General features: G+C 38.7%; 1 long non-coding RNA gene across 1 annotated transcript in view; it reads left to right on the plus strand.

Annotated features, from left to right (window-relative positions):
* The window catches only part of LOC140723387 (uncharacterized), an 86,179-nt gene extending 72,475 nt beyond the window's left edge, over positions 1–13,704 (plus strand). The window contains exons 2-3 of the long non-coding RNA XR_012097879.1: positions 10,663–10,826; positions 12,683–13,704. This is a non-coding gene — a long non-coding RNA (uncharacterized lncRNA). The remainder of the gene's footprint in view (positions 1–10,662; positions 10,827–12,682) is intronic.
* Positions 13,705–16,057: the final 2,353 nt, after the last annotated feature.

Here is a 16,057-nt window from a genome sequence, read left to right on the forward strand (position 1 = left end):
TCTAGTTAAGAAACCGGCAGAATATTCACTTAAACACACATGTGCCTGAAAGTGAACGTTTGCAAAATAGTCGATACTTTAATTAAATTTACAACTTAGCTCAAGTACAGGGAATAGAGCTTGATTCATCATCACATAGATGGCTTTAACACATACTAGGGAAGGTCATAAATAAAATCTCATGAGTAGGTGTCTGACAAGGACTTCTGTTGAATATTTTGGAAATACAATTAACATTTGTTGAACAAATGTTAAGCAAAAATTCTACTAGAGGAGAGGCAGCACCTCTCTAACTAAAATGTTTCCCCAGGACTAATCCCAGTGCTTGTTGCTGTTTCTGTGTTCTTTGTGGACTGATACATTTCATTGCATCTCAATGTTTTCCCAATACTCTTCCAACACTTACAAGACACAGCCAAATTCTTTTCTTTTGGCTGTCCAAATGAAGAAACATGAGATTATATAAGATGAATTATTGCATTTACTGCCAATTAAATTAGAATCAAGTTTTCTATGTGTGTTCTGTAGTCCAAGAACAATTAATCCCATCTGTTGTGTATTTAGTATTTCAATAATATTTGAGTAGTCTTGTATATATGTTGTTTGATTAAGCATTCTTGTTTGTTTAATCAATTAATTACGGCTTTTATGTAAAAATACATTAATTGCATATGTCATCATGGTACCACGTGATATGTGCATACCTCACTTAAAGTAAGTCAAAATTACACTTGCATTCCTGGACCCCCATGTCTTTCTCTGAATCTGTTCAATGTTTCGAAGTTACAAAACATAACACGGTTCAGTATACCAGATCTATGTGCTGAATGAGATGAGTTTTGTGTCCTCAGTGATGGCTGTGAACTTGGCAACCAGTCTTGTCACCATAGACATCTAAAAATTCAGTGATCCCTTCTTTTGATTGATGGAATGGTATCTGATGGAACGCACACAAAGAAACGGCTCTTCACTATGTACAGAATTTGCCACAAATTATTCAGCCAATCAGACAGCACCTGATGATTCAGTTTATGGCTAAAACTCCTGATTTAATTTCATTCATCAAAAAATAAAACAATTACACAATCAATCTCTTTTTGATGACCAGTCTACCAGGTTGGAAGAATTTAAGTGAAGAGGCACCAGTGAAGTTGGGCTTAGAAGGATGGAACTGATGAAGGCAATCAAGGAAGGTAAGAGTGGGTTGAGTGAGAGTATATCCTTCTGATCTTCACTGGAAAATGAGTTAACCTGAGAATGACGTTAAATTATTTTTTTATTGTTATTTAGAGATACAGCACGGTAACAGACCTTCTGGCCCAATAACTCCATGCCACCCATATGATTAATTAACCATCTAATCTGTATGTATTTGGAAAGTGGGAGGAAACCAGAACACTCAGAGGAAACTGGAGAAAATGGAGGAAATTACAGCACCCAGAAGAAACCTCCACAGTGACAGGGAGAAAGTACAAACTCCTTACAGATAGCGACAGAATTGAACCCAGGTCCTTGGTGTTATGTTTTGTAACTCTAAAACATAAAAACTAACTGAAATAAAAACAAAGTCTTCTGGACAAACTTATCTAACTCTGTGTTTACTTTAAGTGGGGCGCACATATATCACGTGGTAGCGTCATGCTGTGTGAAATTCACTTAGTTTTACATATAACCCATAATACATTATTTAAATAAACAAGAATGTCTAGTCAAACAATATACAGTATTTGCAATATTACTTAAATATACCAAAATATCAAATACAAACCACTCCTCCCTGCTTAGCTATAAATTCCAACCCATTATAGAATGTATCTCAGCTATATACACAGTATACTATATAATACAAATACTATATAGACATCCACAGCATTGTAAAATTTTAAATTGTCCAATTCAGGCCTAAAGATTTAATTGCTGTGGATGCTTTCTTACTCTATTGGAATAATGTCTTTCCTAACAAGGTGGATTACGCTGCTTGGCAGGTGAGTCTTGTGCCTGTGAAACAACTTCAGATGCTGGGGCCTCCTTTGTGATATTTGTAGGAGTTGACTCCAACATGGCAAGAAGAGGTTCAAACTGCTCTGGACACCTTTCTTTTCCTTTTCTTAGATTATTTTCTCTCTTGCTCACATTCTTTCAATCTCTTCTCTCCTTTTTAACTTCTAGTCTTTCTTTTTTTCACCTTCCTTCTTCTTTCAAGGATGGGCATTTTGATCTCGGAAAGGTGCATTTAGTTCACTGGAGTATTCTCTTTGTAATCCTTCTATTGCTTCCTTTGCAATCTGATCTCTCCTCTTGGTTTCCTCATTCACAACATCATCTGATGAATCCTCTGTTTTAGTTTCTTCATTGACTCCTTTGTTTTTGTCTTTCCATTTATCCACCTGGGTTTTGGTCTTTACAAGCAGCTTTTTGTCTTCCTCTTGACGTTTGTGCAATAACCTTAATGGATGCAGAGTAAATTCTGGCTGCTTATACTCACAATATCTGAATGCTTCCAATTTTCCTGAAGCTCCTTGAACTCTCTTCCAGCTTAAAACCAAGCCACATTTCACAAATAACTGCTTGATTAACATATCAGAAGCTTTCTCAGATATGTTGCCTACAAAAACTGTTGTACCAGGCCACTGCTTTAATCTCTTTCATGATTTCTCTGAGTAGCATGGTCCTTCCTCGGTCCAATATGCTTTCCAACCAAAGACACAGAGGTTGGCACCAGCACCTATTTACCCTCTGTTGGCTGATAGTTCAGCATGGAGACAGTTGTGGCATCATCCACTACCTTTATTAATTTGCTTTCGGTTGACTCTATACAGAGGATATCACAACCAAACGGTAGATGGATCTACAATCAAGTTGTAGTTGCCTTAGCCACTCATGTCACCACAATACTGGCACTCCTGTTTTTACTACATACAGGCTTAATGTGGCTTGTCGGTTGCTGTATTTCACTGTTACAAAATGTCATTCCCGCAGGCATGATCTCTTCTCCAGTATAAGTTTTAAGTTGGATATCTGTAGGCTTCAGTTCAGTATCTTTGAAATGCCATTCAAACTCATTTTGTGTAAAGGCTGAAGCAGCTGAGCTAGTGTCCAATTCCAATTTAATTAATTTGCCATTCACTTCTAATGTAAGCCATATTGCTTGTCTATTGTTTTCACATGGTAAATCTCAAGGCTATGCAGTCCCATGTCAATCTCATCGCTATCAGATTTTTCATCAGCAGCATGCAGTTTAGTGTTCATTATGAAACTGCAACTTGACTTTTTATCTTTTTCTCTACACTGAGCAGCCCACTTATTTTTGTCTGCTTGACATGCTCTTCATATATATTACATTTTGTTGCATTTTCTGCAAGATTCGTCTTAAAATCTGCATTGATCTGGTGTATGCAAGTCCCTGCCACAACGGCCAGGTTGGTTTCTATTTAGACCTTGCAATTTTGTTCACTCTCAGTTTCATTCCTGACTAAATTGTGTCTCTATCTGCTTTTTCCATCGATATGGCCATTTCAACTGATCTTTTAAATGTAAGTTGTATTTCAGTTAGGAGCCATTTTCCAATGCTTTTTTGTAAGATTCAAAGAACTAAATGATCTCTCAATGTATCATTAATCCCATTACCAAATAGACAACTTCTTCAATTCAGCCATGTATGCTGAAATTGACTCCCTACCTTTTGATTCCATTTATGAAACCTATAGTGTTTTGCAATCAACAATGATTTCAATTCTAAATGTTACTGCATTACTTTCACAATATTAACAAAACTCATTTCAGCTGGTTTGGTTGGAGCAACTGAACTTCAAAGCAAATGGTATGTCTTTAAACCCAATGCACTCAGCAAAACTGCTACTTGCTTCTCATTGGCTATTTCATTTGCTTTAAAGTATTGATCAATTAGCTCAGAAAAAAATTCTTAAGTTTGGGCAAAAGTCATAGCAACAACATTTTCTTGAATATCCTATCCTTTAAATGGTGCTAGATACCCTTTAATGTACCTAACTGGGAAAAGGTTGGCTACTTTATCAAAAGGATACTCCTAAATTACACAATCATACCTTCTAACTTTTAACTCAACCGTAAGAATGCTATCAATTGAGATAAACTAATGCACCTGGCACTGACTAAGTGAGGCAACAAAATAATGAACTGTGTTCCTATGTACTTAGAGAGAATGTATATTCAATAGTGAAAGAAAATGTGGTCTGACATATTGTAGCCTGTTTTATAAAGTCAGTACATCAGATTTTATATAAATAGTTCTGCAACAAAGTAATAAAATAACACCATTGTGCTGCAATATAAAAAACAGCTTTTGTTGTACTGTGAATTTATAGAATTGTTTGATTAAATGCAAAGGATAGAATTTAAACGATTTGCTTATGGCAGTGAAGTTGTGATTGTTCACTTTACTACTGGCACAAAGAGAGTGGAAAAGTATATTGTGAAGAGGACACAGAGGGACACAGAGAGGGTGAGGGAGAGATCTGGCAAATAGAATATAATTTGGAAAAACGGGAGATTTTCCATTTTGGGAGGGAAAATAACAAAGAACCATATTATCTAAATAGTGAGAATTTGCAGTGGTACGAGATGCAGCGAGGTATCGGATCTGTGCATGACTCACTAAAAGCAAGAATGCAGGGTAAGTGAACAACGGCTTATTATTTATTGTTTAGAGGTAGGGAAGTTATGCTTTAGTTATTTAGGGCATTGGTTAATTTGAAGTCCTGGTCTCTTTATTTAAAGAAGACTGCACTGCATTGGAAAATAGTTCAGAGAAGGTTGTCTAGACTGATACCTGAAAAGAATGGATTGTCTTCAGAGGCAATGAGAGGCAAGCAAAGTCTCCTGACATTAAGATTGAGAGGTGAATTAATCGAAACTTATGAGATTTTGAAAAGGCTTCACAGATTTGGAGAGAGTGCTTGTTCTTGCAGGAAAATCTAGAAATAGAGATTTGATGTTTACAAATAAAGAGTCTCCCATTTAAGAGAGAGAGTGATGAGGTGCATTTGTTTCTGACTATTGTAACCCTTTGCAACTCTCTTCAGCAAAGGGTCATGAAAGCAGAAACTGGACATTTTAAAGTCAGCTAATACTTGATATGCTTGATAAGCAGGAATGTGAAAAGTTGCTATAGATAGACAATAATGAGGGCCGCTATTAGATTTTAATTCCATGACAGAACACTGTCGAGGGGTCGATTGGCCTGCTTCAGTTCCTGATTGATGACTGGAAAACTGCAAAATGTTACTCCACTATTTAAGAAGGGTGGGAGGTTGCAGAAAGGAAACTACTGTATAGACCTGTTAGCCTGACATCTATGGTTGGGAAGTTGTTGGAATTGATAGTTAGGGGTGAGATTACAAGCACCTGGAGGCAAATAACAAGACAGGCCAAAATCAGCATGGTTTCCTGAAAGGAAAATCCTGCCTGACTAACCTACTACAATTTTTTGAGGAAATTACAAGCAGGGTAGACAAAGGAGATGCAGTGGATGTGGTGTTTTTGGATTTTCAGAAGGCCTTTGACAAGGTGCCACACATGAGGCTGCTTAGCAAGTTAAGAGCCCATGGAATTACAAGGAAGTTACTAGCATGGGTGGAGCATTGGTTGATCAGCAGAAATAAGAAAGTGGGAATAAAGGGATTCTATTCTCGCTGACTGCCGGTTACCAGTGGAGTTCCACAGGGGTCAGTGTTGAGACCAATGCTTTTTATGATGTATGTCAATAATTTTGTCTATGGGATTAATAGATTTGTGGCTAAATTTGCTAATAATACAAATATAGGTGTAGGAACAAGTAGTGTTGAGGAAATAGAGAGCCTGCAGAGAGACTTAGATAGTTTAGGGGAATGGACAAAGAGGTGGCAAATGAAATACAATGTTGGAAAGTATATGGTCATGCACTTTGGTGGAAGAAATAAATAGGCAGACTATTATCTATTTGGAGAGAGAATTCAAAAAGCAGAGTTATAAAGGGACTTGGGGGTCCTTGTGCAGGATACCCTAAAGGTTGAACTCCAGGTTGACCTGGTGGTGAAGAAGGAGAATGCAATGTTGGCATTCATTTCCAGAGGTATGGAATATAAAAACAGGGATATGATGGTGAAGCTCTATAAGGCACTTGAGTACAGTTTTCGGCTCCTTATTTTAGAAAGGATATACTGACATTGGAGGGGGTTCAGAGAAGATTCACGAGAATGATTCCAGGAAGGAAAGGGTTACCTTATGAGGAATGTCTGGCAGTTCTTGGGCTGTATTCCCTGGATTTCAGGAGAATGGGGTGGGGGGGAGATCTCACTTGGAATGTTAAAAGGCCTGAACAGATTAGATATGGCAAAGTTATTTCCCATGGTAGGGGATTCTAGGACAACAGGGCATGACTTCAGGATTGAAGGACGTCCATTTAGAACAGAGATGTGGAGAGATTACTTTAGTCAATTTGTTGCCACGAGCAGCTGTAGAGGCCAAGTCATTGGGTGTATTTAAGGCAGAGATCGATAGGTTCTTGATTAGCCAGGGTATGGGGAGAAGGCAGGGGAGTTGGGATGACTGGAAGAATTGGGTCAGCCATGATTGAATGGCGGAGCAGACTTGATGGGCCAAATAGCCTACTTTTGCTCCTATATCTTATGGTCTTATGATACATTTGTATGAAATAGTCAAAGTGGTGGAGTGAGAAATCTTCTTGTACAATAGAATTAAAACAAAAAGAAATTAGAAAAGAAGTGAAAGTTAAAGAACTAAACACAATGAAGAAAATAAATTTTGAAGCTTAAAATTGGCATGAAACACAAGAAATATGGAATCAAAGTTGAGAGGTGCATGACCTTAAAGCACCCATCAGAGTTACAATGTAAGATATTATTTTCAAAGAGAAGAAACTATTTAACATTTGATGAAATGCAGCAAACTTTTTTGTGGTTTCTTGTCTATGTGGAGAAGTGAGCGCAGACTGTATCATATTAAAGATCAGCATGGTGTGTCAGCATGGTTTTAAGCCTTTGTCCCATTGTGCAGCAACCTTTGGGTCAGAATGATTGAATCAACATCTGTATTCAATGAAAATAAACAGTATTAACCTGGATGGGGAACTGCTGTTTGGAAACTAAAGTAAAGAAAGATTTCTGAATTGGCCAAAAATGCAATATACACAGTGGGATAGTTTGTGTCTTTTGATGACAGTGTAAAATGGGCGAATGCAAATCCCCAACCTATTATACATATCATTACAAGTAATGGAAGCAATCTACAGATATATGCCAATTCAATCACCTGTTTGGAATTATTTAACTGAGTCAGACTCTACCCCAGCAGGTGTCACTTGGATATATGTGTTCTAGGTTCTCGTTATAGCACGTAAACCATTTGCCCATTATTTAATGAGATACAGCAGCTCTGAAGCTGCTGGTGCTTTACATCCAATAGTCATTCTTGATGTGAGGGAGGGAATCGGTGCTGTCTTTTGACATGATGTCACTTGCTTGAAATTCATCCCTTAACACTGGAGAAATCTTAGTCTTGGTCACTGGTGAAATCAATGGAAATGAATTTTCTAAGCAGAGAAAATTGTCCTCCAGCCAACTTAAACATTTATCACAAATTACCACAACGAAGTAATTTGAGCTCTACATCTTTAAGACATTCCTTAAAATCTACTCCTTTAATTGAATCTTTGAAAATCAGTGTCAAATATCAGTATTTTATTGATCATCATCATTATTATGTGCCGTGTCATGGCATGGATGATCACAGTCAAATGACCATAATTGTTTTTGGCAAATTTTTCTACAGAAGCAGTTTGCCATTGCCTTTTTCTGGACACAGTCTTTACAAGATGGATGATTCCAGCCATTATCGGTAATCTTCAGAGAACTGCCATTAGTGGTCACATAACCAGGACTTGTGATGTGCACCATCTGCACATAAAACCATCTACCACCTGCTCCCATGGCTTCATGTGGCCCTGATCGAGGGAGAAGGGGTCTAAGCAGGTGCTACACCTTGTCCAAAGGTGACCTGCAGACTAGCAGAGGGAAAGAGTACCGTACACCTCCTTTGGTAGAGAGGTATCTCCACCCTGCCACCCAATTGTGTTGATAATACTGTCTTATTAAACATTTTGAGTCAGAAAGGCACTTTGTGTTGTTGTTGATTGTTTATTTTTCTCCATCTACAAAACAATGATCTGGATTCTCCAGTACTCAGGGCCATTGACAGCACAGAACCACCTGCCCAAGTTTACATTTCCCAATGTGGTGGCACGTATGAACATCTGAAAAGCATTCTATGTAGCGGAGCAGAATCTAAGTATTATCGGGACTTCTGAGGCTACTGGTATTTGAATAGGTTTTTAAATTTCTCTAACAGGGAATTTTAAAAGCTATACAAATAGTTATAAAATAAAACATAATAAGAGTACATTCCTTAAAAAGTCTCTAAAGTATCTTAAATATCATCAAACTATTAAAAACTGAAAACTGTACAATGAAATAAAATTATTCAAATATTAATTTTGGTTAAAGTACACATGGACGTTTTGGGGTTTGGGGTTCTAACACTTCTCTGTCATTCATTCATTCTTTAGAGCTTTTTCTCTCTGTTTCATGGATATCTGTGAAAAATAAGGATTTCCGATTGTATACTGTATACATTCTCTGATACTAAATTGAATTGAACCATTGAAGTTCAAAGTAAGCTGAATAATCTGTGACTGTTAATTTGCCTTTCTTTACAAAACCAGTTAGCACAGTGTCAGTCAGCCCAATGCCTTCTGTAGTGCAGTATGTCAGTTAAATTATTTTGGTTGATTATATTCAGAAACCAAATAGCGATAGTTTGTTATAAATATATGGGAAAACTATTTTACAGATAAACATTCAGGTAAGTAATTTAGGCAACTAAATATTTCACCTACTAATGTGTCTTGGAAAGTAATGAAGATGAGAGCTACATGGAGTGACAAGCAGTTAGCAGATACTTAATTAGTTGTTGTTTCTCTTTGATGTTCCCAGAAATGATAGCTTATAACAAACTGTTCTCATTTTGCTCTTACAATTTTCAAGAAACCAATTATCACTGAATCTATGTAAAACTAAATTCATAATATTTGAAAACCGTGTACCAAACATATAGTAAACTTAGAATAAATGATGTTGAAATTGATAAGGTATCTGAAACAAAATTATTTAGGAGTGGTAATAGATAATAAATTAAGCTGGAAACCACATATAAATTATGTCAAAGCAAAAATGTCAAAATCTATTGCAATACTGTACCAAGCGCAAGATTTCTTAAATCAGGAATCTTTGTATACATTATGTTGTTCACTTACAGTCCCATACATGACTGACTGTGTAGAGGTATGGGGAAATGCATATAAAACAAATACAAACTCGATTTTTCTACTCCAAAAGAAAGCCATACAAATTGTAAACATGACAAGTTATTATGAGCCAACCAATCCACTATTTATTCAACTAATTACTTTAAAATTCAGAGATTTCATAAATTTTAAAATAATACAAATTATGTATAAAGTAAAAAAAAATGGATAGATACCACGAAGTATCCAAATGTTGTTTAAAATGAGAGAAAGTCAACATGATTTGAGAAAAACATGTATATTTCAAAAACAAAGGATAACAACAAATGTCAAAAATCATTGTATTTCAGTCAGAGATGTGAATTTATGGAACAGTTGTGAGAATTTAAAAACATGCACCACACTTAACAAGTTTAAAAAAATATTTAAAAATAATTTGGTGAACAAGTATAAAATACATGATTTAAAATGAAAGGGAGTAATGTAAATAAATGATACTTGGAATTGGATTTTGTGTTAAAAGATCATGAAATTTTTTGTTTGATGTGATGATTGATGCCAAATATGTTTTTGTATAAGTAAGAGGAGTAGGCGTAATAAGCTGTAGCTTCAGCCTACACCCTTTTGGTCTGTTTTAAAGATTTTATTATTTAATTTCATTTTATGAAATCATCACTGAAAATGATGCTTTTTGTTATGTTTTTACTGACTGAAATAAAATTTCATTCATTCAAAATTGTTTTCCACCAAGCATCAAGCTTCATAGCATGAGAAAGGAAAATGAGCCATAATTTACATTAGCAGAAATTATTTGAAGTGGTGCTTTGAAGTGGTGCAATACAAACATTATTGCACTATATTTCAGTGATGGTCAGGGTAATGGTCAATGGACATTTGGCTAGCATCCCACTTATTGTTGTAAATATTTCCACTCCCTCCACCACTGAAGACAGACAATGCTAGTGTATGAACTGGTTACAGAATACACTGCATTGCTCAAATCAGCTACAATAAGACACCTTCCAAACCCACAACCTCTATCTGCATGTAGGTTGAGGGAAGCAAATGTGTGGGGCCACCACAATCTGTATATTCCTCTTCAAGTTGCACACTGCCCAGATTTGGAAAAATATGACTAATCCCTTTTCATCACTTTGTCTAGCTCCTGGAACATACTATGTAACAGCAACAGGATCTTCATCAGAAGAACAGTTGTGCTTCAAGGAGACAGCTCACTACCATTTTCTCTAGGGCAATAAATTCTGGCCTTCAAGTGATGGCAGAAAATTAATTAAACAAAACATCATCTTTTTTTATTATTGAAGGAACTGTGAAAATGTTCTGCTGGAAGGACAAACAGTGGAAGATTAAGGTTGCCTTACGTGACACCAGCCAGAATACGAATACTGATCTAGTTGTATACCTTGGAGAAGCTATTCTACTCAGAGCACCATTCTTTGTATTAATCACTGCAACAGCTGTCTTTAAGGTAAAATAGAAGAAATATTGTGCACAATGTTAACATAGCATTCTCTCCAATTTTACTCCTAAGAGTAAAAGAATCCCTTTACATTGGACCATTCACTACATAGTCAATCCAAACATAGATTTATCAAGCTGCACATTTGTACTTTGTGGTTCATGCTCAAGTTGTGCAACACGGACAGTGACAGAATCACTTTTTAATGCCTTGCTGCATTTTTAACAAGCGTGCCTATTAGAGGAGACTTGGGCTCTGACCGTATCTATAAGCTGAAGTTAAACTTGAATTCTTATGTTTAAGATGGTGTTTGTTGTTCCTGGCAAGTAAGGGCAATCAGTGAATACTCTCTCAACATTGTTATCCACATTCCAAAAAGCAACTAAAACAGTGAGAGCATTGCCCAGTTTTCAGAATCTATTTAAGAAGCTTTTGTATTGAATGTAAACCAACAAAGGTAACTCCACACCGATGCATGATGCTAGGCTTCTACTGTGTTGCAGCCACAAAATACTGAAAGCAGTTTTGGATCTGGTAGTCAAACTTACAGCTCTGATAAACAGGCATGATCAAGATCCCAAGGTTGGAATAATCAACTGAGGCAAACTTCGTTTAGCACTTTCATTCTGATTGGAATAGCTTTCACGTTAGACAAGATATAGTGACAAACTGATTTTCCCTATTTTTCCAAATGTTTTTCTTCAATATTTCCTACAACCCTACACCTCATGTAAACCCTTTGCAAAATCTCAATATGAAAGCCATTGCTAGAATTCAGGGCAGATTGGCCTTGAAACAGCCATTGAGTGCTCCACCAGAGGTAATTTTACTTACTTTTTTGATCATTTTCCTTGAATATCGTATTGGATCCTCACCATGACTACTCTGAGGCTCACATGTAAACATCGTGGCAGCAATATGAGAACATTTTGTGAAGAAATTATAGAGAGAAGCTGAATGCTAATTTCTTGATGGTTTATTTGTCATTTTGACACTCAGAAAGATATCATCATCAAGATAATGTTAATATTTGCATCCAACTTAATCAAAACGAATCAAATGTGGCTATATATTAAAATTATGAACTGGTTCCAGAGAGATGTCTTCACAGGGCTCATGGAAGGTGAACTTAGGACTGCAGTAAGAAGGCAGAGGTGGTCTCAGTTCTCGCAAGAGCTCAGATGATAGGTGGGGAGACCAGTATGTGGGAAAATCAGTCCGCAGGCAGGGTTGTGAGGGGCTCCGTTTGTGAAGTGCCCATTGTCAGAGATGAGCTCAGACCAGTGGGAAGGCTTCTCTTTGCACAGGCCTCAGCATGTAGAGGGCTCAAATGATGAGGCGGGATGGGACTTCGGGTTGTCAGGCATTCACATTGATAGGGCTTATGTTGTGAGGGTTTCAGGCTGTTCAGGGCTTACACTATGAGGGGCTCACATTGACAGGGCTCACCCTAACAGTGGCTCATGTTGTCAGAGGTATCATTTTCAGTGTTAGGGGCTCAGTTTCTGGGTACCTCTCTCAGCAGAGGGGGTGCTTAGTTTCATGTATTATTGGTGGGTTTGGGTTTATAGGACATCTGCGGATGCTGATGCTTTTGGTGTACTGGGACCGGAATTTGCAGGGGGCTTAGATTCAGAGGGTGGGTGACCCACTGTGGGGGTCAGTTTCTGTTGGAGCATGAGTTCACAGGAAACTCTGTTTGTGTAGGTCTCAACTTATGAGGGGATCATAGACTTCCAGAGAGAAGTTACAAGCAAGCGGGCACTTGGACCCAATGAATCCACGCCAGCCTTCCATCAACCATTTACACTGATCCAGCATTAATCCCATTTTTTACTCTCTCCATCTTCTTCCCCCCCCACCAGATTCTACCACTCACCTACATAATGGGACAACTTAATGTGGACAATCACCGACCAACTTGCACATCTACAAAACATGGGAAGAAACCGGAGTGCCTGGTGGAAATCGATACATTTGGAGGGAGAAACGTGGAAACTCCACGCAGACAACCCCCAAGGTGGGGTGTGAACCTGGGAATCTACCTCTGCCAGTCAGTGGCTCCACTAACCACAGCACATTGCTCCTGGCATAGGTTCTCTCTGTGGGGAGCTCCATTTGCTGAGGGTCCACTTGTAGGGAAGGCTCAGTCTGAGGGAGGACTCCATCTGAGAGTTCAGTTTGTGAAATAAGACACTGTTCTTTTTGGGGGTGTGCACAATCTGTGAGACAGCAGTTTGTAGTCTGCTCAGATTGCTGGGGTACTTTGTGGGGACCTCTGATTGTATGAGGGGTGCCAGTCTATGGGAATTTCCACTGGTGGGATTACAGCCTGTGGAAGGCTCATTTAGTGAGGTGCTTACGTAGGGGAGAGGGAAAGGGTTAGTCAGTTTATGGGTCATTTTTTGTGGAGTTTTAGTTTCTGGTGAGGGGATCAGTGTTTGAGGAGTCAAATTGTGTGGATATATTTGCTGGGGCTCTGATTCAATTTGTGGGGCTTTTAGTGGGCTCAGTCTCTAAGGGTCCAGGCGTAACCAGCCTAAGTAAACATTGAAAAGAATTGGTTATTACTTCCAAGTAGTGCTTTTAACTTATGATGGTATCACAGGACCTGTGGTGAACTAGATATACCTGTCTGACTGCTCCTGTGGCTCCTCCCACAGACCCTGCTGACTGCTCCTGTTGGCTCCTCCCACAGACCCCTGTATAAAGGCGACTGTGGGCTGCTGCTCTCCCTCTTTTCCCCAGGATGTAGTGTTGTTTATTCTTCCAGTCAATAAAAGCCGATATCTCGCTTCCTACCTCTCAGCGTGAGTTATTGATGGTGCATCAATGACCCTGGTGCAGAATAACATAATCCTGACTGTCAGCTGTCCATACACAAGCATTACACTGCTTCAAGGCGAGGAGCCAGTGGAGACTGCGTGGTGCTGTGGGTGCTGATACCATGGTGAAGTGAAACATTTCCTTCTTAAAGTTGTCAGGCATTGAAAGTCAGCCCCAGCTTTGTGGCAGGCTTCTTTTAAAGGTTCCTGGAGAACAGAAAACAGGTTTTAGCTGAAGAGCTGCTTTTATATTTATGGGATCATAGAAGCTCAAAAATGCCCAGATGAACTATAATTAATTAAACTTCTCTTTTCAGTAATTATACAAGTTAAAGTTCGAGTCTGTCCTGAGCCTTATAGGCTTATCAGGCTGGTGTGAAGCAACTGAGAGTACGAGACTCCCCCCCGGATAGGAAGCCAGCCAGCCTATTATACAAGGTTAAGGGGAAATGCAGGAATTGAATTGCATCATGGTATTAGCTTTAACTAATAAATCTACTAATGCACATCTCTCCTCTCCTGAGGAAAATTCATCAACTTGAGGGTTAACCCTTTTCTTCATCACAAGTGCTACCAGACCTATTGAACGTTGCTGGCAATACCTGCTTTACTTCTACGAGACAGACACAGACACAGTGAGGCAAAGCAACAACGAGGTCATGGGCCCTATGCTCATTGCAGAGGAGAAGATGTTTGCTGTCTTGAAGCAAATTAGGGTGGATAATTCCCCAGGGTCTGACAAGGTGTTCCCTCAGTCCCTGTGGGAGACAAGTGCAGAAACTGCAGGAGCCCTAGCAGAGATATTTAAACCATCACTAGCTACAGGTGAGGTACTGGAGGATTGGAAGATAGCTAATGTTGTTCTGTTGTTTAAGAAAGGCTCTTAAAAATAAGCTGGGAAATTATAGGCCAGTGTGCCTGGCACCAGTAATTGGTAAGTTATTAGAAGTTATTCTAAGCGACCAGTTATAGAAGGATTTGGATAGATAGGGACTGATTAGGAATTTCAACATGGTGTGGTGGTTTATATCTAGGCAATCTTATAGAATTTTCCAGGGAAATTATGAGGAAAGTTGATGAAGGCAAGGCAGTGGATGTGGATGTTGTCTACATGGACTTTGGAAGGACTTGACAAAGTCCTGCATGAGTGGTTGGTCAAGGAGGTTCAATCGCTTAGCACTTAAGATAAGGTAGTAAATTGAATTAGACATTGGCATCATGGGAGAAGACAGAGAGTGGTAGTAGATGGTTGCCTCTTTGACAGGAGGCCTGTGACTAGTGGTGTGCCACTGGAATCTGTACTGGATCCATTGTTTGTCATCTATACTAATGATCGGGATTATAATGTGGTAAAATGGAGCAGCAAATTTTCAGGTAACATAAATATTGGTGGTGCAGTGGACAGTGAGAAAGAATATCAAAGTTTGCAGAGTTTGGGTGAGTCTGGAACTAGAGGTCATGGGTTAAGGGTGAAAGGTGAATGTTTATGGGGACATGAGGGGGAGATTCTTCACACAGAGAATGGTAAGAGTGAGGAATGAGCTGACAGTGGAAGTGGTGGATGCAGGTTTGATTTCAACATTTAAGAGAAATTTAGATAGGTAGATGGATGGGAGGGGTATGGAGGGCTACGAAGTTTTATATAAAGATGGGAACAGGGAAATGAAGAAGGAGGATGCCATTCAGTCCCTTGTGCCTGTTCTATAATTCAATAAAATGCTGATCTTTTCCTCACTGCCCCTTCACTGCACTTACATTGTATTTGTCCATTCCCTTGTGTCTACATACTTTTTGATCCCTGGATTGAATATAAATTTAATGCACTGTAAGGCTTCACTGCTAATGTAATGGCCTCTCTGTAATGTTTCACTGCTAAGGTAATGATTTCTCTGTCGCAGCAATGTTTGCGTTATGACCAGAGATAATGGGGGCTCTGGAATTTGTGTTGTCCAATGAGAGGTTGCTGTTCTTTCTTGTGGGGCTGAGAGCAGGAGTTTTGCAGTCTTTTTTCAGTGAGAGATAAAGAGGGAAGACGCGAATGGAAAGAGCTGGTAAACCACCAGACAGAGTGGACTTGGGGCGAGGGTCCGACGGTCAGTGCCACTCGGAGGAGATCGATGGGGAACGAATAGATGAATCCATGAGCTCCAATGTGTGCATTAGCTTGTTTCATTAAATTGGGCTCCTTTAATTTTTTTATTTTCTTTACTAACTCTATACTAATCAGATTAAGATTTATAAAATTCAATCGTATAATTGCATACGGCGTACTGTCTGATATTTTGCGGTGCGGATTTGTAACCGGGCAACACATCATGCAGCATCCACACAAACGAGATTTCTCAGTTTGGCTGGGCCAGAGGCTGTCTTCCCCCAGACAACCACGTGCTGGCCGAACCTAAGAGTTACATAAAT

The sequence above is a fragment of the Hemitrygon akajei genome, chromosome 3 (assembly GCF_048418815.1).
Source record: "Hemitrygon akajei chromosome 3, sHemAka1.3, whole genome shotgun sequence".
NCBI classification, from domain to species: domain Eukaryota; kingdom Metazoa; phylum Chordata; class Chondrichthyes; order Myliobatiformes; family Dasyatidae; genus Hemitrygon; species Hemitrygon akajei.